Source organism: Eptatretus burgeri, chromosome 18 (assembly GCF_056783735.1).
Source record: "Eptatretus burgeri isolate ZD-2024b chromosome 18, Ebu_testis_v1, whole genome shotgun sequence".
NCBI classification, from domain to species: Eukaryota; Metazoa; Chordata; class Myxini; order Myxiniformes; family Myxinidae; genus Eptatretus; species Eptatretus burgeri.
Window position 1 is genome coordinate 15271498 of NC_140978.1, and position 22877 is coordinate 15294374.

Genomic DNA, 22877 nt, shown 5'->3' on the forward strand with positions numbered 1-22877 from the left:
CAACGTTTCATATACTTGCTTTCTGCATCCCTCTTTAGCCCACCCTCTGCATATTATTTTATTGATGATATACCCTTACGTATTAATATGGAATAGGCAAAGCCCAGAAGCGAATGTAGAATTCTTCTTACATTCGCTTCTTAAATATATATCAAATTTAAGTATTTGTGCTCTGAAAAAATAAATATTACCTTAACATTACCTTCACAACAACAACTATACCGCCGAGAACAGGATCTCATCTGAAAAAAAAAATCCTCAACATTATACCTCAACATTACCTTCACAACGACAACTACACCGCTTAGAACAGGATCTCATCTAAAAAAATTAATATTACCTCAACATTACCTTCACAACGACAACTACACTGCATAGAACAGGATCTCATCTAAAAAAATTAATATTACCTTTACATTACCTTCACAACAATAACTATACCGCCGAGAACAGGATCTCATCTGAAAAAAAAAATCCTCAACATTATACCTCAACATTACCTTCACAACAACAACTATACCGCCTAGAACAGGGTCTCATCTAAAAAAATACATATCACCTCAACATTACCTTCACAACGACAACTACACCGCCTAGAACAGGATCTCATCTAAAAAAAAAAATATTACCTCAACATTACCTTCACAACGACAACTACAATGCTTAGAACAGGATCTCATCTAAAAAAAATTATATTACCTCAACATTACCTTCACAACGACAACTACACTGCCTAGAACAGGATCTCATCTAAAAAAATTGATATTACCTTTACATTACCTTCACAACAACTATACCGCCGAGAACAGGATCTCATCTGAAAAAAAAATCCTCAACATTATACCTCAACATTACCTTCACAACGACAACTACACCGCTTAGAACAGGATCTCATCTAAAAAAATTAATATTACCTCAACATTACCTTCACAACGACAACTACACTGCCTAGAACAGGATCTCATCTAAAAAAATTAATATTACCTTTACATTACCTTCACAACAACAACTATACCGCCGAGAACAGTATCTCATCTGAAAAAAAAAAATCCTCAACATTATACCTCAACATTACCTTCACAACAACAACTATACCGCCTAGAACAGGGTCTCATATAAAAAAATAAATATTACCTCAACATTACCTTCACAATGACAACTACACCGCCTAGAACAGGATCTCAACTAAAAAAATAAATATTACCTCAACATTACCTTCACAACGACAACTACACCGCCTAGAACAGGATCTCAACTAAAAAAATAAATATTACCTCAACATTACCTTCACAAAGACAACTACACCGCCTAGAACAGAATCTCAACTAAAAAAATTAATATTACCTCAACATCACCTTCACAACGACAACTACACCACCTAGAACAGGATCTCATCTAAAAAAAAATACCAGATTGAACATAGAATTCTTCTTACATTCGCTTCTGACTTTACCTATAACTTGTTCACAACTGTATACGCAATTTCCGGTTACTTTGGCCTGGATTCGGGATCAGTGATCAAATAATGTAAATCACAATTAAAAATTATTTTTTGATGATGCGCGAGATATCTTTATTAAAATCAGTGGAGGAAATATACGCCACGTCTCATATCATTTGGGTCTTTCATGTCTCCGACGATGCCTTTATCTCCCGGCATGCATCATTCCCCATGACAAAAACCGGAAACAAAAAAAAAAAACAGAAGCAAAAAAAAAAAACGGAAGCAATAGCTGGTGACACGGATTCAAAATTTCCATGGTATTGTGTTGTTTTTGTTGTTTCCTATTCTCTTATGTGCACGCGTTAAGTAATATTCACAAGATAGAAAAAAAAACCCAATCGTGTTTATACACCGCACAGCGTTTAAAAACAACCGGAAGCAAAAGTGTCATAGCTAATGACACGGGTTCGAAATCATCAGGGGTATGTTGTTGTTGTTGTTGTTGTTGTTGTTGTTGTTGTTGTTGTTGTTGTTGTTGTTGTTGTTGTTGTTGTTGTTGTTGTTGTTTCCTATTCTCTCATGTGCGCGCGTTAAGTAAGAAGCTCACTGCGTTCGCTATAAATTTTGTTATGGCTGTGGAAATTCGCATTACACCATAAAGTGCCCTCAGGTGAGATATCTCGATAGGTACATGTGTAGTTAGCCCAAACCCGTTGTATAGAGGGAATTTATGTGATCCATTCGGGCTGCGATCCCCCAGTTAGTCGTTTTTCTTTATCTATCTTTTATTTCATACGGGCAAAAACCGCCAATGATGCTGGTGGGTTTTTCCTGCCATTCTTCCCCGCGCTTGGTGTAAGGGAAGGGGGGAAGGGCGGTTCGCCGCCGATTGGTGGATGGACAGCGTGAGGCGGTCAGCGTGAGGGAACGCCCCTTCTTGGGAACCTTCTCAAAGGGAGGTGGAGCCAGAAACGGGGCGGGTCAAAGGGCGGAGCCCCGCGCTACAAAAGGCGGACAGGACGGACATTGGGTTGGTTGGTCGAGGGTTGGTCGAGAGTGGGTCTTCATGTTGGTCTTCTGGTTCATGGTCGTCTTCTGGTTCGAGTCGCGAGCTGTTGTTCCTGCCTTGCTCCTTTGATCCTCGCGCGAGCCCTGGGACCCCGTGCGCAAGCGCGGAGAATAGCGCTGAACAAACCCCGTCCGTTTCCCCAAAACCACGTCCGAGCTGTCGGGCGGATGACGCGAGCTACGCGTGGCACGAGCTCGGTGCACCACGCCGGAGAGAGCTCGCAGACCGCGAGAGGAGTCGGGGCCAGGCGCGACCACACCGACGGTCGTGGGGAGGAGGACTCGACGGCCCAAAGGGAAGTGACCATTTTCTTTTTGGGGTTTTGTATGTGTGTTTGTGGCGCCTGTCCGACAAGTAGAACTGTTCAAGTGTTGCCGTGTGTGCGCGTATTTGGTTTTAACTCTTGCTTTCGCTTTATATGTGCATTTTGATTATTGTGACTGTAAATACGTGCTTTCCTTGCTGGTCTGTGTGAATTAAACTTGGTGAACTTGTTCCCCGTTTCACTGCATCCTTTCATTCGTTTGACCCTCCATCCTGCTTCACGTGAGGGGTTCGTAGTGGGTGCAACATCCCGGTGACGAATCGCAACCGTCAAGGCCGACGATAACACTGCTCGGTTATCACTGTAGCACGGAATGGACTGCTTAAGCGGTTCGTGTCCGGAGTCGGCCTGTGGCGTGGGATGATCGTCCGGTCGACCATTCGCGCAGGTACTTAGGTAGATCGAATTTGGCGAGCAACCCTATCCTGCGCGGGTGGGCAACTGGCACGATCGTGGTGAGGTTAAATCCCCACCCGTGACTAGCTCCGAGAAACGTTGTTCCGAGAGGGTCAAGACTGAATTGTCTGTCCGGTGGGCGACGTGCCGCGATTCGAGTTACGTGGCCGTTCGCACGCCAGCGGGCGCGAATTCGCAACAATATAAATGTTGCTGTTTCTCCGAACATTGTGAGTACATCCTTCCGAGGGCGTTTTGACTCGCCCACACACAGTTCTGCTAAACTGAGATACCAGAAAGGAAAATAACAGTTTGTCTAAGAAGCATGCAGTTTTCTTTCAAACCAAATACAAGTACCAATCTGAAAAAGAGCATCACGAGACACCAAAAATAAAACGCCTTCCATTGACCTATTCAATGTGAGCGGTTTATTGTCCCCAGATGCTCTCCCACCTACAACTGTTCCACAATTTTAGAATCGTTCTTCAAAGAGAGGTCCAACACAGCACTCTCCCTCATGGGATTTTCTACAAACTGTCAAAAAGGAATCCTGAACTCGGGCTAGAAAATCCTCATCTTATCTGTCCTTGCCTAATCTATCCTGGGCATGTTAAAATCCCCCATAATCAAAACTCTTCCCTCATCAAATGCCTTCTGAATTCTTCACATATCCATCTTTCCTGCTCACCCCTCACTCAACGAGCCCGATAAAAGCATCCTATAAGTACCTTACTTTTCCCACAATCTGTAATCTCCACCACACAGAATCCTCTCCATCATTTCCCTCCATAACGTGATGCCTTTCTCTCGATACAATAATGTCTTTCACCCAAATTGACACACCTCCAACCCTTTTCTCTTTCCTATCACACCTATAAATCCTGTACCCTTGAATTCCTGTCCTCCAATTAGATTGCTCATCAAACCACGTCTCACTTACAGCAACTATGTCATACCGCTTGCCCCCCATCCCAGCTTCCAACTCTTCCTTCTTCCCATTCAAGCTCCTGGCATTCTTGTACACCACCCTCAACCTTTCCCTTCCATTAACCGCTACCTGCTGCCCAAACTCTCCCGTCTAAATACGGCCTAATTCATTTCTCAAGAACCACCATTAGGCTGCCCGATCTCCTATTTTTTATTTCCCTACTACCTGGCCGTATACACTCACTATGAGCATGCAGAGATCCCCAATTATTCACAAGCCCAAACCCCTCTCCCCTTCATACACCACCCCTCCAATCATGGGATCACATCTGCTGGTCTACTACAGGAATCTACACTGACTTCCATCCTTGATAGAGTACCTGAAAAAAAATAACTTCACACACCTAATCATTCAAATGTTTCCCCCAAAACTCATGACTCATCTTCAAAGGTTCTGAAGAGACCTCACCCACATCGTTATCCCCCCCCCAAACCATGCACCACCACAAATGTTCCCAGACTGCAATTGAGCAAATTGAAACACCAATCATTGTTCATGTCATCATCCCCAGGAACCAGAGACGCCAATAATCAGGTACGCCAAGAGCAGGTCCCAAGCAGAAGCAGCAAGAATGGTCCAACCGTCACCTATCATCAGGAGCTATCAGGAGTCGTAACTAATGGAGAGCTGTAAGGCTGTAAAGCTGACACCAACTCACCAGCTCACCAACTGTCACCAGCAGTCAGAACTGTAAGGCTGTCACCAACTGTCACCAGCTCATCAACCAACTGTTCTTTTGCAAGCTCACCAACCTGTCTGTGGCCAGCTCACTAACCAACTGTCTGTTGCCAGCTCACCAACCAACTGTCTGTCGCTATCTCACCAACCGTCAGGAAAGCAGTCCTCCCGTCCTTTTTATAAGCAACCATTGTGGGCAGACCTCAAGCAGGCATCAGCCAAATCCACCTTGCCCATTGGTGCATCGCTGCACGTCACTTCCAACCGTCAATCTCATGATCATTCCTTCCTCATTCAGCCCGACATGAACAAGAGCCAGCCAGCACCCATAGAGCTACGGGGCGTCAAACGTCGATGGAAAAAGGTTAACGTCAACATCGGTGAAAGAGTTGGGTGTCAAACGTCAATGAAAAATGGGTGGGTTAGGTAAATGATCCACAGCCATATTTGACCATCAGAATAACCGCTCAGGAAAAGCCCACGGTGTGCTTAATCAAATGTCCTGTAAGTCCAAAGTGTAAATAAATCATCCACCTCCAAGCCAATGTGTCCTGATGGAAAGAGGGTAGAAGATCGTCTGTTAAGCTAACGGCTATCTCGCGTGTATGAATGTGCTATAAAGAGAAAAAGGCCATCCCATATGAAAGGGAATCTGTTCTATACCCTTCTCCAATGCAGCAAAGTTGGAATCCCACCACACATGGGGAGAGGTCTATACTGAACATGCCTTTTTTAAAATAACTGTCTGAGGACCAAAATGTTTGTATGCATAAGTCAGATCCAATTCTGAAATCCATAACAATGTATATATATATATATATATATTCCCGGTGTATGCCCCGGTTAGAATAGGTGTATCATATCCCTGTGTGTCGTAAGAGGCGACCAGGGTTGGCGTCAGGAAGGGCATCCGGCCATAAAACATTGCCTCAAGAAAAAAAGCCAAACCCCTGCACAGCAGGGAAAAATGGCTGTAAAAACGGTCATTTTTTTTATACATACATATATATATATATATATATATATATATATATATATATATATATATATATATATATATATATATATATATATTCCCGGTGTATGCCCCGGTTAGAATAGGTGTATCATATCCCTGTGTGTCGTAAGAGGCGACCAGGGTTGGCGTCAGGAAGGGCATCTGGCCGTAAAACATTGCCTCAAGAAAAAAGCCAAACCCCTGCACAGCAGGGAAAAATGGCTGTAAAAACGGTCATTTTTTTTATATATATATATATATATATATATATATATATATATATATATATATATATATATATATATATATATATATATATATATATATATATATATATATATACATACATATATATATATATATATATATATATATATATACATACACATACATATATATATATATATATACATACACATATATATATATATATATATATATATATATATATACATACACATACATATATATATATATATATATATACATATATATATATATATATATATATATACATACACATATATATATATATATATATATATATATATATATATATATATATATATATATATATATATATATATATATATATATATATATATATATATATATATATATATATATATATATATATATATATATATATATATATATATATATATATATATATATATATATATATATATATACATATATACATATATATTGATGTGGTTGAGGAAATTTGCAAACCACCATTCAGGTCCCGAAGGTGACATATCTCTGTAAGTATATGTGCAGTTAGTCCCAAACCCGTTGTTTAGAGGGAATAAATGTGATTCATTCGGGCTGCGACCCTTTAAGATAGCCGTTTTTCTGTTCTATCTTTATTTTGAACCAACCACGTCTCAACCGCCATCACACAACAACCACCGACCGCAACGCCGCTTCACAACAACAACAACGCCAACAGCCACGACCTTTACCATCACGACTCGCTCTCGCAACCATCACATCACCGCCATTCCAAGCGTCGCCATGGCCATCACCGCCACTTTAAACCCTCCACCACCTTCACCTCTCCTCCTTCTGCCGCCATTCCCGCGCCGCTTGTGAACGCCGAGCGTCAGGCTGTCCTGGCCTCGTGCGGGGCGCGCGCCGAGCAGCGGGTGAAAAAAGCGGCCTTTCCGAGGGGAAGTCGGATCAGGAATGATTCACGCCCACTTCCGATCCCTCCAATCATTAAGCGCGGGGCAATTTGGCCCCGCCTCCAGGCGCGTCGGAGTAGAATCGATATATGCAAATTCGCGGATCAGGAATGATTCACGCCCACTTTTCCTCTGTCCAATGGGCGAGCGTGGCTCCGCCCCTGAGCCCATCCTGATCCGAAAATCTGCATATGGGTTCTCCTGTCGCACTATAAAGCGCCGAGCGCGGGGCGAATTGAGTCAGTAGAGAGTTTCTGTTTCGGGCTCGGGCGAGTTGTGGCGGCGGCGAAGTGTGGCAGCAGCAGTCAAGACGGGTCTGGAGGAGAGTCGGTCTGTCGGGGTTCGGAGTCTGTCGGGGAGCTGCAGAGAGGAGAAGCCGGGAACGCGGTCGAGGGCGCAGTGGAGTCGCTCGTCGCGGGACCCAAGCAAGCCAGCTATCCTCTTTCCCCAGAGCATCAACAACCTCCCCGTTTCCCCCCCACGCTGAGATAGTGCGAAAAGGGGGCCCCGTTCCCACTCCATTCCAGGCAGTGCCAGCGAGGCCCGCGGAGGAGCGCGGAGTCGGGGCGCCGCCGCCATTTTGCGGCTCATCACAAGACGGGTAGGCTCTGCCCGGTCTCACGCCCACAGACCACGTCTGTCCCCTTGTCGTAGAGGGTGGCCCTTTTTCTTTTGATTTTGAGTATATGTGTTGTCCGCGCCGTCTGTAAAGTAAAACTGTGTAAGTGTTGCCGTGTGCTTGCGTAGTCGGTAGTAGATCTGCATTGTGTTTCTTTTGTTGCAATTGCTTTTGTTGCATAATTGTTGTGTTTGTTTTACATTTTCTTTTGGTGCATAATTGTTGTAATTGTACATGTGTGCTTTCCGTTTGCTGCGGAATAAATGTGAATTATGTTGAACTGTTTTTCCCATTTCGCTTTGTCTTTTCTTTAATTGAATCCCCATCTTACTTCACGTAAAGGGTTGGTCGTGGGCTAAATATGCCCAATAATTAATCGGAACCGTCGAGGTTGACTATAACACCGCTCAGTTATTCCGATAGTACAGAACGGGTCGCTTAAAGTGGCCTGTGTCCGAAGTCGACCTGCGGCGAGGTGCGATCGCCCGGTCTACCCTCCGTGTGGGTACTTAGGTAGGTCGAATTTGGCGAACAACCCTATCCCACGCGGGGGGCCGATTGGCACGATCGTAGTGAGGCCGAAAGGCCCACCCATGACTAGTTCCCGGCGTTAGTCCGAGATGGTCACGACGGAATTGTCCGTCCGGTGGGCGACGTGCCGCGATTCGAGTTACGTGGCCACTCGCACGCCGGCGGGCGGGAATTCGCAACAATATATACAATATATATACACATATATATATATACACATATATATATATATATATATATATATATATATATATATATATATATATATTTCTCGAATGTTAAAGTTTCCAAGAGCAAAGTGAGCTCCATCATTTGGGAATGGAAAATATGGAACATCCCAGACTCTTCCTAGAGCTGGCTGTCCCATCAAACTGATCAACTAAGTAAGAAGCACCTTAGTCAGAGAGGTGACCAACTACCCAATGACCACCCTGACAGAACTACATCATTCCTTGGCTAAGATGGAAGAACCTACAGGAAGGACAACAGTCTTTGCAGCACTTCAAAAATCTAGGCTTAATAGAGATTGGCCAGACGGAAGCCACTCCTGAGAAAAAGATACATAACCACATGCCTGGAGGTACACATGACAGCATGCCTGGAGTTTGCAAAAAGGCATGTGAAAGACTCTGAAAACATGAATCAAAAGATTCTGTGGTCTGGTGAGACGAAAGTTTAACTCCTTGGCCTGAATGAAAAGCGCTACATCTGGCAGAAACTGAGCAGAGCTCATCATAAAGCATGGTGGTGGCAGCATCATGCTATGGGGATGCTTTTCAGCAGCAGGGACTGGGAGAATTGTAAGGATAGAGGGAACAATGAATGGAGCAAAAATACAGGGAAATTCTTGAGGAGAACCTGTGTCAGAGTGCAGAAGACCTTATACTGCAGCAAAGATTTACATTACAGCAGGCAATGACCCCAAGCATACAGCTAAAGCAATACTGGAATGGCTTCAGAACAAAAATGTAAATGTCCTTGAGTGGCCCAGCAAACTGATACTCACTTTAATGACCTCAGAAGGATGACAGGCTGAGTCAAACCAACCTGGTATGAATTAAATGGCCGAGCAGGATTTGAACTCAGGACCCAGGGATCCCAAGCCTGCTACCCAAACCAATAAGCCAACACCATGTGTGTACATGTGTGCTTTGCAGCACTTCAAAGTACTTGCACTTCAGCACTTCAAGTGCTTTGCAGCACTTGGCATCTCCCGCAATGAAGCTGAGTCTTTGGGCCTCTCACTCAATCACCGCAGGTTGGTCGGTGGTCTTTCTGTCTTCTACCGACTCCTCTCCAGCCTTGCCCCCCCTGCTCTCTCTGCGATTTGTCCCAACCACATTTCCACAGGGCGCTCAAGGTCCGCCAACAACCCCCTTCTGGTAAAACTACCAAAATCACGAATCACTGCTCATCTTCACTCTTTCATTCCTCTTTTTTCCCGCCTTTGGAATAAACTTCCTCACTCTATTCTTTCCCATTCTTCCCTTCAGGCTTTCAAAACAGCTGTTCACCACCACCTCTTATCTTCCCCCATCCAAATCCTCGATCTTTTCTACCCCCGATAATCCACCCAAGCCCACTTCCTTCAATTCTCCTGCTTTCCTTCCTGAAAGTCCCTTTAATGTCCATCTTCCCCTCGCCATGTTCCCCGTCCCATCCCCATCCCACTCCCTTCCACAGTTCACCTAATGTGTCTGTTCCCCACTGTTTTGTCCCTTCCACTCCCGCCCCTCTTGTCTCATGCCTCCTTGCTGTGAGTTGTGTGTTAGCTCTCATACGAGCCTCGACCAAGGTATACAAAAAAAAAAAAAAAAAAAACCAGCATACTACCAAAGGCACTTCCACAAAGTATTGACTCAGGGGGCTGAAATGTTAGGTGAATTCGATATTTCTAAAAACATGTTTTCACTTTGTTATTATGGGGTATTTTGTGTAGATCGTTGACAAAAAAAATTCAAATTTAATGCATTTTAAATTGAGGCTGCAACAGAACAAAATGTGAAAAGGTCAAGGGTGTGAAGACTTTCTGAAGGCACTGTAACAGAAATTGGGGGCTCATCCTGGATTTCAAATCAAGTTTCTGATAATAAGAAGTAAATTTGAATAAACTGAGTGAAACCAAAAAAACTTCATGTAGTGGTGTTTGATGTAAAGAAGTTTCTTCATCTACCAGATGAAGAACAACTTGGTACATGAAGGAAATTTGTGCTTTTGGAGTTGGCTAAGTACTGTAACCTACAGGTTCAACCAACTCTAAAAAGAAGGCTGAAATTCTGTCATCGGTGGTAAACTATTTAGTTGAGGAGAGGCATTTGAATGAATTGGCATTCCAATTGTTAACAGATGAGAAGTCTAACAGCATTGAGTTACTTGTACAATATATGTCGAGATCAGACACCATTACTGAAGTGGATACCAACAAGTGCCACACAAGCTATTGCTGCATGCTTTCTGACCAATAATAAATTTCTGGCAGACATTAACCTGCATGTGGTGCACAAAACAGTTCTGGGGAAAGCCAGGAACAATTTATATATTTAAAAGGCTCTTCTGGCGAAACAGTTGCATAGGCTTCGCATTTTCAGCAAGAGCTTAGCAGAGCTACACTCCCCCACTCCCCGACTTCCAAGTTGGATTTTATTGTAGCCAATACCAGGAAGACAATTTAAGTCTCAATTTTATAGACCACCCCAGAGAGGGAACATGCACGGACACGTGTTGGTGAACTGTGGAGCAGTCATATCCCTGTGACTGTCCCACTCTTCTTCCCACTCCTTTTGTCATGCCCTCTCCCCCACCCCCAGTAAAATTTAGTCGATAAACTCATAGATTGAATTTATATGGTGTTGGTTGATATAGCATAGGCGTAATTGGCCAAATCACTTCCCCCTACATCAAAGTTCTTTGTATATCCTGGTACGCTTCAGGAGGAGGAGAGGAGATTGGGGCCACACTCTGTGCAGAGCGTTGGTGCTGCTTAAGCAGTCTCCTTGGCTATTGGGCACAATTCTGGACGGATCGCCACTCCTACACAGTATACCAGCATGCTGGCACTCATTTTGCCGACCTCGGAAGGATGACAGGCCGAGTTAACCCCACCTGGTCTTAATTCAACAGATGAGCGGGATTTGAACTCAGGACCCGAGCCATTAAGCCAACACCATGGATATGCTTCAGGGAGCTGAACCAATGACTTGTTTTTTCCATATCTGAAGAGATGGACATCACAGTAACCCACTTCTCAGAAGTGCGAATATCAGGAAAAGTTGCAGAGGAGGCATCAAGATTGACAAGGAACTTCTCAACATTAGTGCAAAAATGAGCACCTGCTTCAGAGAGAAAACAGTATGTTATGGAGAGTAGAGTGAGTATAGGGAAGGGGTAGGATTGGGAAACTTGACCTTTTCAGTAAAGACAGTGTTCTGACATTCATCATTTTTCCTGAGTAGTCTCCAATGACTCAAACCTCTGGGAGTGAGGTGGAAAAGAATATGTATTGTATCCACCCTTCACCAACTGATATGAGCTTTTGGAAGATTGTCAGAAATTTGAGATGCTTAACCCTCGCTGAGTTTGATGTTTTGCTGTGACTCATTAGAGTAGTGATGTGGAGGGACTTTCATCATTTTGGATACCTTCCTGTTGGAGAATGCAAAATGCATTATCACAATTAAAAGGTTGATTGTAATAAGTAGGCCCGAGGCTAGCTGGAAAATAGTCACAACAATGTTACAAAGTCATAAATTATTAATTTCATTATTTTGCAAACTTTCCTTTTGTCACTGAGCATTATGTTTCCCAAGTGTGTGAGAAATGCTGCAGGCAAAAGTGAGGGCAGCCAGCACAAACATTTCCCGATCATTATATCACTTCATATTCGTCATTTAATTGATCAAAAACTTTATATATAAAGCTATACTATCAGAAACATGGAATTAAACTACCCCATTAAGTTTGAATATTTATTCTTACACTTACACACGCAACTCGGTCATTTTTCATTTCTATTCATCACAATTCTATCTCGCACACGTACACAGGTTTACGTGTAAGGAGTTTAGGGATGTGGATACTTTGAGACCGGGTATGTCTCCGTTCCATCTCCTGAAACCCACCAACATGTGGAGAAAGCAGTAAACAACAGCAACTTTCACACACACACACACACACACACACACACATATAAATATAAATATATATATATATATATATATATATATATATATATATATATATATATATATATATATATATATATATATATATATATATATATCTTCTTCTTTCGGCTGCTCCCGTTAGGGGTCGCCACAGCGGATCATCCGTATGATCCGCATAGTGATTTGGCACATGTTTTACGCCGGATGCCCTTCCTGACACAACCCTGGTCACCTCTTACGACACAGGGATATGGTACACCTATTTTAACCGGGGTAGACACCGGCCCAGTATACTGGTACTCATTTCGCCGACCTCAGAATGATGACAGGCTGAGTCAACCCCCTGGTGTATTAATTCAGTGGCCCAACGGGGCTTGAACTCAGGACCTTTTGGATCCCAAGCCGCTGCCCCAACCACTACGCCAACACCAGGATATATATATATATATACACACACACAGTAAGTCCTCACTTTTCGCAAGGGTTGCGTTCCTGGAAAACCTTATGATAAGCGAAACTGTGTTAAACAAAACATATTTTCCCATAGAAACCAATGTGTTAAAGGGGGGATGTGTTTTTGGCTCGGAATTTTTTGGACATAAACACAAATAAACAAAACACACTCTTCGAGTCGTGGCGACTTACCCCGAGGCTGGAGGAACGGAGTTGATTGCGGTGGACAAGTCACACTTGCGGAGTGGCAGAATCGTCCCCCTCTTCACTTGACACTGTGCTGTCACGTTCTTCACCAGCGGGAACGGTCTCTTGGCAGCTGGTTGAAGGAGCATCCTGGATGGTGGATGGAGTTGGTGCTGCATCTTTTGGCTTGAAAAATGCATGGAGAGTGGGCTGGATGGCTTTCTTTTTCTTTGCTGCATAAAGTTGCTTGTAGCAACAAAGGGCATCATTAACAACACAGCTAAAATCAGTGCTCCTTTCAAGATTTGGATCTTGCTCGATAACAAATTCTATGGCACTTTCAAACGAGCTGAGGATTTGGCTGAGGTTTTTCATGGTGAGATGCTCAGATGAAGGTGTCACAGCATTTTCTTCTTCCTCAAGAGCCCACTGCTGTTCCAACTGCATAAGATCTTCATTGCTTAAGGGTTCTGCATGAGACTCCAGTAAGTCATCCACATCCTCTTCGTCAACCTCTTCAAAACCAGCCTCCTGCGCCAGGTCTACAATTTGACTTGTAATCAACGGAACATCAGCAAACCCCGTGAAATTGTGGACACACTCAGGCCACACTTTCTTTCACACAGCGTTCATTGTGGAGGCACTCACCTCTGCCCATGAATCCTTAATGTTTTCCAAAGCCATTTTTATGTTATATGTTCGCCAATACTCCTTGATTGATAGTTTGTCCTTATCAGTTTTTTTGATAAGCTGCAGCATGGTATGCTTAACATAATAGGCTTTAAAAGCAGCAATAACTCCCTGATCCATAGGCTGTAAAAGTGAGGTAGTATTTGGTGGTAAAAATACTACCTGCACGTTTTCACACCAGTCTTCCATTTGCTGAGGATGGGCAGGAGCATTGTCTACAAGCAGCAAAGATTTGTTGTCAATGTTGTTCTCCTTGGAGTACTTCTCAACATGATTGGAGAAATAATTGATCACGTAATCGTGGGTCAATGCCCTCACAAACTACGAGCTTTTTCTTGTATCACAGCAAGAGATAAAGGCATGCGACGTTTAGTTTGATCTTCTATCCACACACATAATAAACGCTCCATGTTGTGCATAGCACCATCTCTCATTCTCGTTATTGTCGTTGCACTCGAACTGGTCGCAATCTGTGATATTTTCTTTATCCTTGCCGAACTTTGAATGATCGAATGTACAGTCGATGCAGCGATTGCTGCGCGCGGCCGATTTCCGTTGTCCGTTCACCTCGTTCATGTCTTTTAATTATATCCAATTTCACCTTCAATGTGACAGCCTTTCGTTGTCTCTTGAAACGAGGTGTGCTTGGCAAAAGACTTGCGGGTCGCTTGGGATTCATACTGGAAGGTATGCAGGCGAGCGTGAAGAGAATACGTACAGTACAGCGTACAGTACAGGCGCAGTAAAGTGAAAGTGTGTTTATGCGCATCCTGTGTGATTGTTGTTTTTTGCAGACAGTTTGAAACTTTTTTGCGTTTTTCCTTGCAATGACATTACGATAGGCATAAAATGTTTGCGATAATTGAAAAATTGGTCATTAATTTAAATTACGAATAATCGAAACTACGATATGCGAACTTCCGGTTAGCGAGGACTTACTGTATGTATATGTATGTATGTATGTATGTATATATATATATATATATATATATATATATATATATATATATATATATATATATATATATATATATATGCATATATATGCATATATATGTGTATACATCTGTATATATATATATATATATATATATATATATATATATATATATATATATATATATATATATATATATATATATATATATATATATATATATATATATATATATATATATATATATATATATATATATATATATATATATATATATATGTGCCTGGTGTTGGCGCAGTGGTTAGGGCAGCGGCTTGGGATCCAAAAGGTCCTGAGTTCAAGCCCCGTTGGGCCACTGAATTAATACACCAGGGGGTTGACTCAACCTGTCATCCTTCCGAGGTCGGCGAAATGAGTACTAATATACTGGGCCGGTGTATACCCCGGTTAAAATAGGTGTACCATATCCCTGTGTCGTAAGAGGCAACCAAGGTTGCGTCAGGAAGGGCATCCGCGTAAGACATGTGCCAAATCACTATGCGGATCATACGGATGATCCGCTGTGGCGACCCTTAATGGGAGCAGCCGAAAGAAGAAGAAGAAGAAATATATATATATATATATATATATATATATATATATATATATATATATATATATATATATATATATATATATATATATATATATATATATATGTGTGTATATTCCGGGCGTAGTGGTGTGCGCCTGTAATCCGGCTACTCGGAGGCTTGGGTTGGAGGATCGTTTGAGGACGGGATGTCTGCCTTGGGCCGTGCGATGAGAGGGTGTAGGGCAGCCTGGAATAATGGCGAAACCCAATCCTTATCCCTGTGTCGTAAGAGGCGACCAGGGTTGCTTCAGGAAGGGCATCCGGCGTAAAACCAATGCCAAATCAGTATGTGGATCATAACGGATGATCCGCTGTGGCGACCCCTAATGTAAGCAGCCGAAAGAAGAATATATATATATATATATATATATATATATATCTCAAAAGCATTAAACTTATCTTTTGGAGACTATACACACACACACACACACACACACACACACACACACACACACACACACACACACACACACACACACACACACACACACACACACACACACACACACACACACACACACTCCTCGTTTAAGGTTATCATCCACATTTTGTTCTATTATGTTGGAAGGTCAAGCAAAGTTATTGAGACATCACCTATTCTTTCAAGGAATTAGTCTATTTCATATTCAAATATTTCCCATTGGTAAAACCTTAATGTCAGAAGCATTGAAATACTGCACCTTAGGATGGGAACATAGCCATCTCAAGACATTTGATTTCATATCTGTATCACCTTTAATGTTGATGCCACCTGGATACTCCTTGAATGATCTTAGTAGATGGAGATCATACGGTGATATATCTAGATTATGTGGGGAAGATAGTGGTTGAAGTGTGGATGAGTTTGAACACTTACCATCACAACTACTTTCTGATCACATGAGAGCCCTTTTGGAATCCACATGTCACTTTATTGGATTTCAGGTAATCATGAATGACGCTTCCACCACTCCAATTTTGATTCATACTTATGCTGCATTATCATGCACATTGATGCAGAAATTTACCCAAATAAACTCTTCAACAAGGGTAATATTTGACCGAATCAGAACACATGGTGGCACATGAAGATGTTCTTTACCTTTTAGCGATTCAAGTTCATTTATAAACATTTAGCACCATTCAAACAAACATTTGCGTGAGAATCACATATCACCAAGCTGCAAATCTCTACTGTATAATCACGTGTAAATTGGAGCTGGTAAGATATTTTCATTCAACAGAAACTTCATGATGCTATGTTGCTTCACAATATGTGACACATTCTTCACTACCATCTTGATAATACCCAGAATAATTTTGCACAGCTGTGATATAAATTCAAAGAGGATATGCCAGGCATTGAGAGTGCTGGTCCACAATGTTTCAACGAAATAGAGATAAATAAATAAGCAGATAAGGAAGGCAGGTAAATGCTACTCACGTTATATGTTTGTGGTATTGTGCATTGGTGGTAGATGCAAGGAGATATTAGAAGTTGGGAAGCTACGAGGGATATGGTGGATATGAGAAGGGAAGAGAGAATGGTGAGGTAATACGAAGGGTAAGAAGGTCAATAACAGACAAGAAAATGCATTTCACAACATTCTTGGGCTTACAGTTGGGAGTACAATCAAACAAATCCATGGTGAGTAATCCAACCTTTAATTGAATGAATAATTACTTTGATTGTTCAATGAAAGGTTGGAAAACGTACCATGGATTCCTTTTATATTTATACTAATAAACATCAGTTTGTGTGTCAGTGCATCTCCTCTATAACTCCAAAACCATGAAACATATCAGCCAGAAATGTTGCATGCATAGTACAAAAACAACAAGGAAGTGCACTTCTGAAAATTGGGTGTTTGGGTTCATTAATCCATCCCTTTTGAAGATAATTGGCCGTATTTAATTATATCCTCGGCCACCTCGCTCTCTGGGGTCTTAAGGCGTATACTGGGTTACCCCGCTGGGGTCTGAAGCCACCATGTTTTTTGGCCTGAAAGCATTAAACTTATCTTGAAAGCATTAAACTTACCGTTTGGAGAATAATATTGAGTGAACAAAAGATTTAGGAATTTGCCAAAATTAACCTGCTTCATTGAGCTATATCATTTCATGCATTTACTGCTTGACATTGTGCCCTATCCCACAGGGGGACTGCTTATTCATAGCGTCTGCCAGATCTGTGTCTACATTTTCTGAGGGTTCACGAGGTGCTCTTCAGGGAATCAAAGCAAATCTTGTGAAAAATGAACGATTTAAAATAAAGTTATAATGTTTGCTGGACTGTGAACCGATGTACCACATGACGCGTGTACAGACGAGCAGGAAACATGTCGGATTATCTGCAATCTATATTTCATTGGCGATTAAACTTTTTGATGTCTCCAGGGTTGTTCTACGTTAAACAGCAACTCTTTTGTGGATAAAGTCGTTATTTAGACGATTTTTTTTTTAATTTCATTAACTGCTGCGGGAGCGGTGAAGACCAGCATTAAAGTTAAACGGATCCTTTACGGTATGCAGCCACACCCTGGCCAGCTATTCCTCATCAACCATTTAATTGGAGTGTTTGCTCGAGTGCTTATGCCACTTGCTGAGTGCCCTGCAGTCGATAGCAGTACAGTTTGTGTCCCGATTCGGATGTACAGTTGGCAGTTGCGTACATGATTTACAAAGGTTATATGGTTTCTCTTTGTGAGTTTCAAAGCGAAATATATTTGATAACACCCAATTTCTGAGCCGGTTGTCATATGAAACTGTTTTCTAGATTGCAGAGCGAATTTTTTTTCCACCTGTCACATGACGATTGGCAGCTGTTTATAAAGATTAATGTTTATGCACATCTCCGTGTGTGTGTGTGTGTGTGTGTGTGTGTGTGTGTGTGTGTGTGTGTGTGTGTGTGTGTGTGTGTGTGTGTGTGTGTGTGTGTGTGTGTGTTTGTGTAGGTTTTTACAAAGTATAGCATTTTTCTCTCTGCTAAATTCCCTCCCCTCACCCACCGATCTCTCCCTGTCCCATCCTTGCTCCGCCCCTGCCTAATACAGAGCAGCACCCTCAGACAAATCTCTGCCTGTCTGTATGTCTGTCTGTCTGTCTGTCTCTCTGTGTCTCTCTCTCTCTCTCTCTCTCTCTCTCTCTCTCTCTCTGTCTGTGTCTCTCTCTCTCTCTGTGTCTCTCTCTCTCTCTCTCTGTGTCTCTCTCTCTCTCTCTCTCTCTCTCTCTCTCTCTCTCTCTCTCTCTGTGTCTCTCTCTCTCTCTCTCTCTCTCTCTCTCTCTCTCTCTCTCTCTCTCTCTCTCTCTCTCTCTCTCTCTCTCTCTCTCTCTCTCTCTCTCTCTCTCTCTCTCTCTCTCTCTCTCTCTCTCTCTCTCTCTCTCTCTCTCTCTCTCTCTCTCTCTCTCTCTCTCTCTCTCTCTGTCTCGTCTCTCTTCTCTCTCCCCTCTCTCCGGAAATGTCCAGGCGGGGATTATGTCCAGATCGTGTTTGTCTCTGGATGTGTTCAGTCGGAGTTTGAATGTTCCTAACATCACTGCCCTGCATAAAAAAGGTGCAAAAACAGATCCCTGTAACTATAGACCAATTAGCCTTCTCCCAATCATCAGCAAGGTTATGGAATCCATCATCGCTTCAGACATGAAATCCTTCCTCTTCTCCAATGGCTTGATTTCCAATCATCAATTTGGTTTCAGACCAGGTCACTCTACCCTAGATATGCTGCTACTGCTCTCCCATCAATGAATGGAGGTCCTCAATGCCAGACAGGAAATCCGAGCCGTATCCCTGGACATATCACGTGCTTTTGACACAGTCTGGCACCCTGCCCTACTCACCAAACTCTCTTCCCATGGTATTCAAGGCCATCTCCACTCATGGCTCGCAGACTTCCTCTCCTGTCGCAGTCAACGTGTGGCCCTAAATGGAGTTCTTTCATCCCCTCTTCCTGTGCAGGCTGGAGTTCCTCAAGGTAGCGTTCTGGGCCCTGTTCTTTTTCTGGTTTTCATCAATGATCTCTCGGACTCTCTGGAAAATCCTCTATTTCTCTTTGCCGATGACTCCACCCTCTGCCGTACCATCTGTCATCCCTCAGACCGGCAAGCAGCAGCTTCTTCGCTCACTGCAGATCTGGATAAAATCACAAACTGGTCCAACACGTGGAACATGTCTTTCAATCCAGACAAATCTCACACTCTCACTATGTCTCTTCGAAAGGACCGTTTAGAAAACCCCCCATCCACTTTCTCAACAATCCTCTGGAAGAAGTCTTTTCTTTCAAGCTTCTGGGTCTCACTATCTGCCATGACCTTTCCTGGGAAAGTCACATTTCCAACCTTGCCTCAAAAGCCAGTCGCCGACTGGGAATCCTCCGTCGTGCAAAGTCCTTCCTCGTCCCTCTTGAGCTCCTGACCACTTACAAAGCTTTTGTCCGTAGCCTGATGGAGTACTGCTCTCCCCTCTGGGCTGGTGCTCCTGCCTCCCACCTTTCTCGACTTCACGCTGTCGAAACCAGGGCTTTTAAGATCATTGGCATCTCCCGCAATGAAGCTGAGTCTTTGGGCCTCTCACTCAATCACCGCAGGTTGGTCGGTGGTCTTTCTGTCTTCTACCGACTCCTCTCCAGCCTTGCCCCACCCTGCTCTCTCTGCGATTTGTCCCAACCACATTTCCACAGGGCGCTCAAGGTCCGCCAACAACCCCCTTCTGGTAAAACTACCAAAATCACGAATCACTGCTCATCTTCACTCTTTCATTCCTCTTTTTTCCCGCCTTTGGAATAAACTTCCTCACTCTATTCTTTCCCATTCTTCCCTCCAGGCTTTCAAAACAGCTGTTCACCACCACCTCTTATCTTCCCCCATCCAAATCCTCGATCTTTTCTACCCCCGATAATCCACCCAAGCCCACTTCCTTCAATTCTCCTGCTTTCCTTCCTGAAAGTCCCTGTAATGTCCATCTTCTCCTCGCCATGTTCCCCGTCCCATCCCCATCCCCATCCCTCTCCCTTCCACAGTTCACCTAATGTGTCTGTTCCCCAATGATTTGTCCCTTCCACTCCCGCCCCTCTTGTCTCATGCCTCCTTGCTGTGAGTTGTGTGTTAGCTCTCATACGAGCCTCGACCAAGGTATACAAAAAAAAAAAAAAAAAAAAAAAAAAAAAGTTGTGTGTTTGTGAAACCCCCTGCCTTTCTCAACGGCATGTTTCCAATTCCGGTAGCCTCGCACTGTGAAAGTAGAGTCCACTGGGCCACGTGCGGTGTTAAACTTCCTACATGGATAGCAGAATGCTGCATCTGTCTGCACACTGTATTCCAGCCATTCATTAGTCTGGTACCACGAGGACACAAACGAGCGACTCTTGTTCTGCAACAGATGGCCAGGGTACCGCTGTAGAACAACTCGATTCGGTCTCTCACTTCCAAGATCATCGGAAAGCGGCTTGACAGTCACACCCGATCCCGAGGCCAACGCCGAGCGTGGAAACTCGGCTGTCTGTGCTGTGGCTCCAGCTGCAGGGCTGACGTTGCTGGCTTGGCCAGGTTGGCCAGCTTCTGTCGGTATTTCATCGACATGATCGTCTTTTCCTCCTCCTCCTCCTCCAACTCTTCCCACAACAAGTCTTTCATCATCTTCTTCATTTTCGTCGCTTGCATTTTTTCCTTTTCTGAGCCATTTTCGTATATCCATCATCCACGTCTTTTTCTCCTGCTGCGAGGTCGTGCTCTGTGATTCGTCTCTCACGACTCGCGACATTTGACGGTTGACGGTTTTATTTATTAAATGATCCATCCATCAAAAACACGTTTTATCTGCATCATTTCAAATGTAAGCATGATTGCAAACACACATATTTTTAATTTTTATTATAAAATTACTTTTGTAAGATGGAGGGTTTACGGGTTGTGAAGGTCACGTGGTGCACGTGCACTTCATCTTTAATAATGTAAATTTATGTCTTTTCCTTCATCATATTATCATATTATGACTATATTACATTTATACCTAAATTACAACCAATCAGGTAACCTGCTCAATAGGGTCTCCATATCGAATACGCCGATTGGCCATTCCTTAAAACGAAATGATCCACGATATATATATATATATATATATATATATATATATATATATATATATATATATATATATATATATATATATATATATATATATATATATATATATATATAACCACCCACAACATCGACATTTGACACGAGGCCTTGGCTGCTGGTGTTGGTGCTTGTGTTATTATCTTTTATCTTGTGGTCTTGGACTGTATTGTCTTGCCAATTGCTTTTGGAGATGCGCTGGGAAGTGCACACTTATCTCTTGACTGTTATTCAAAGAAGGATATTATTAAAGAACAGTTTATCCAAGAAGGCGTTATTATTCACCATGTTGAACATCTGGAATAAGGGTTTTAGTTCACACAGGTGAACTCTTAAACAGCAAGGAGTTCACAGTGGGCGCTCGTCCTTAAACACCAAGTTGTTCACAGAGTACAACAGGACATAAATGGGTGGCGTACAAGTTGGGGGGCACCAGATGCGCCATGGGGGGGCATTGCACCCAAATGCCCCCCCCCCTAGCGACGGGCCTGGGACACTAGCTGGATCCCTAAAACGTTCCACATAAAGATTGGCAGGGTTAGCTGAAGGAGTAGTTTGGGGATGGACAGACAAACACTCTTACTTTATTATAGACTTGCAAATATAACACAACGATTCACTGAGGGGAACAATACTGGGCCGGTGTATACCCCCGTTAAAATAGGTGTACCATATCCCTGCATCGTAAGAGGCGACCAGGGTTGCGTCAGGAAGGGCATCCGGCGTAAAACATGTGACAAATCACTATGCGGATCATACGGATGATCCGCTGTGGCTACCCCGAACGGGAGCAACTGAAAGAAGAAGAAGAAGATTTATATTATTTTCTTTAAAAGAAGAAAAGTGCTTCCATCCAAAAGTAAACTCGATCTACTCCACAAATTTGAGCAATAAGCAAGAGCAGACCCGATATCAAGCGACGTTTTACCCTCTTCACAGCAGTCTTCATCAAGCCAAAGACCCCAAGCCTCGGCTCGTGTCTGATTTTTATTTGCAATATGTGCTATCATTTCCCGTCACATACTGGTGTGCGAGGTAAAATGTAGGAGTATTTTTTGAAGGTTTTTCTCTGAAATAAGCTCATCGAGTGGGTCCCAGTGTCCGGTCGTCCGTACATACATCACTTAAAATTGGACCAAAACACGTTCTCCTTAAAAAATACGAGACTGATATGGACCAAATTTAGAACACTGCATCAGGTCAGCAAAGTCTCACAGTGTTGTACATAATATTTGGATGCACCCCCTGTAAAGGGGGTAAAAGTGAGGTTTTGTGCCAAATATTGGTATATTATTTAAAAATCTTCTTCTCAGAAACTGCCAGTCAAATCCAGACCAAACTCACCATGAGGCATGAGAACCATGCCAAAACCTTAAGTTCTGCTCCCCATGGCCTTATCTCTCCTAAGAAAGGGGCCACAGCTCATCCATCCCCTCCTTCCTCAGATTTTGGGATTCAATATATCCATCAGTCCCCCATGGGCT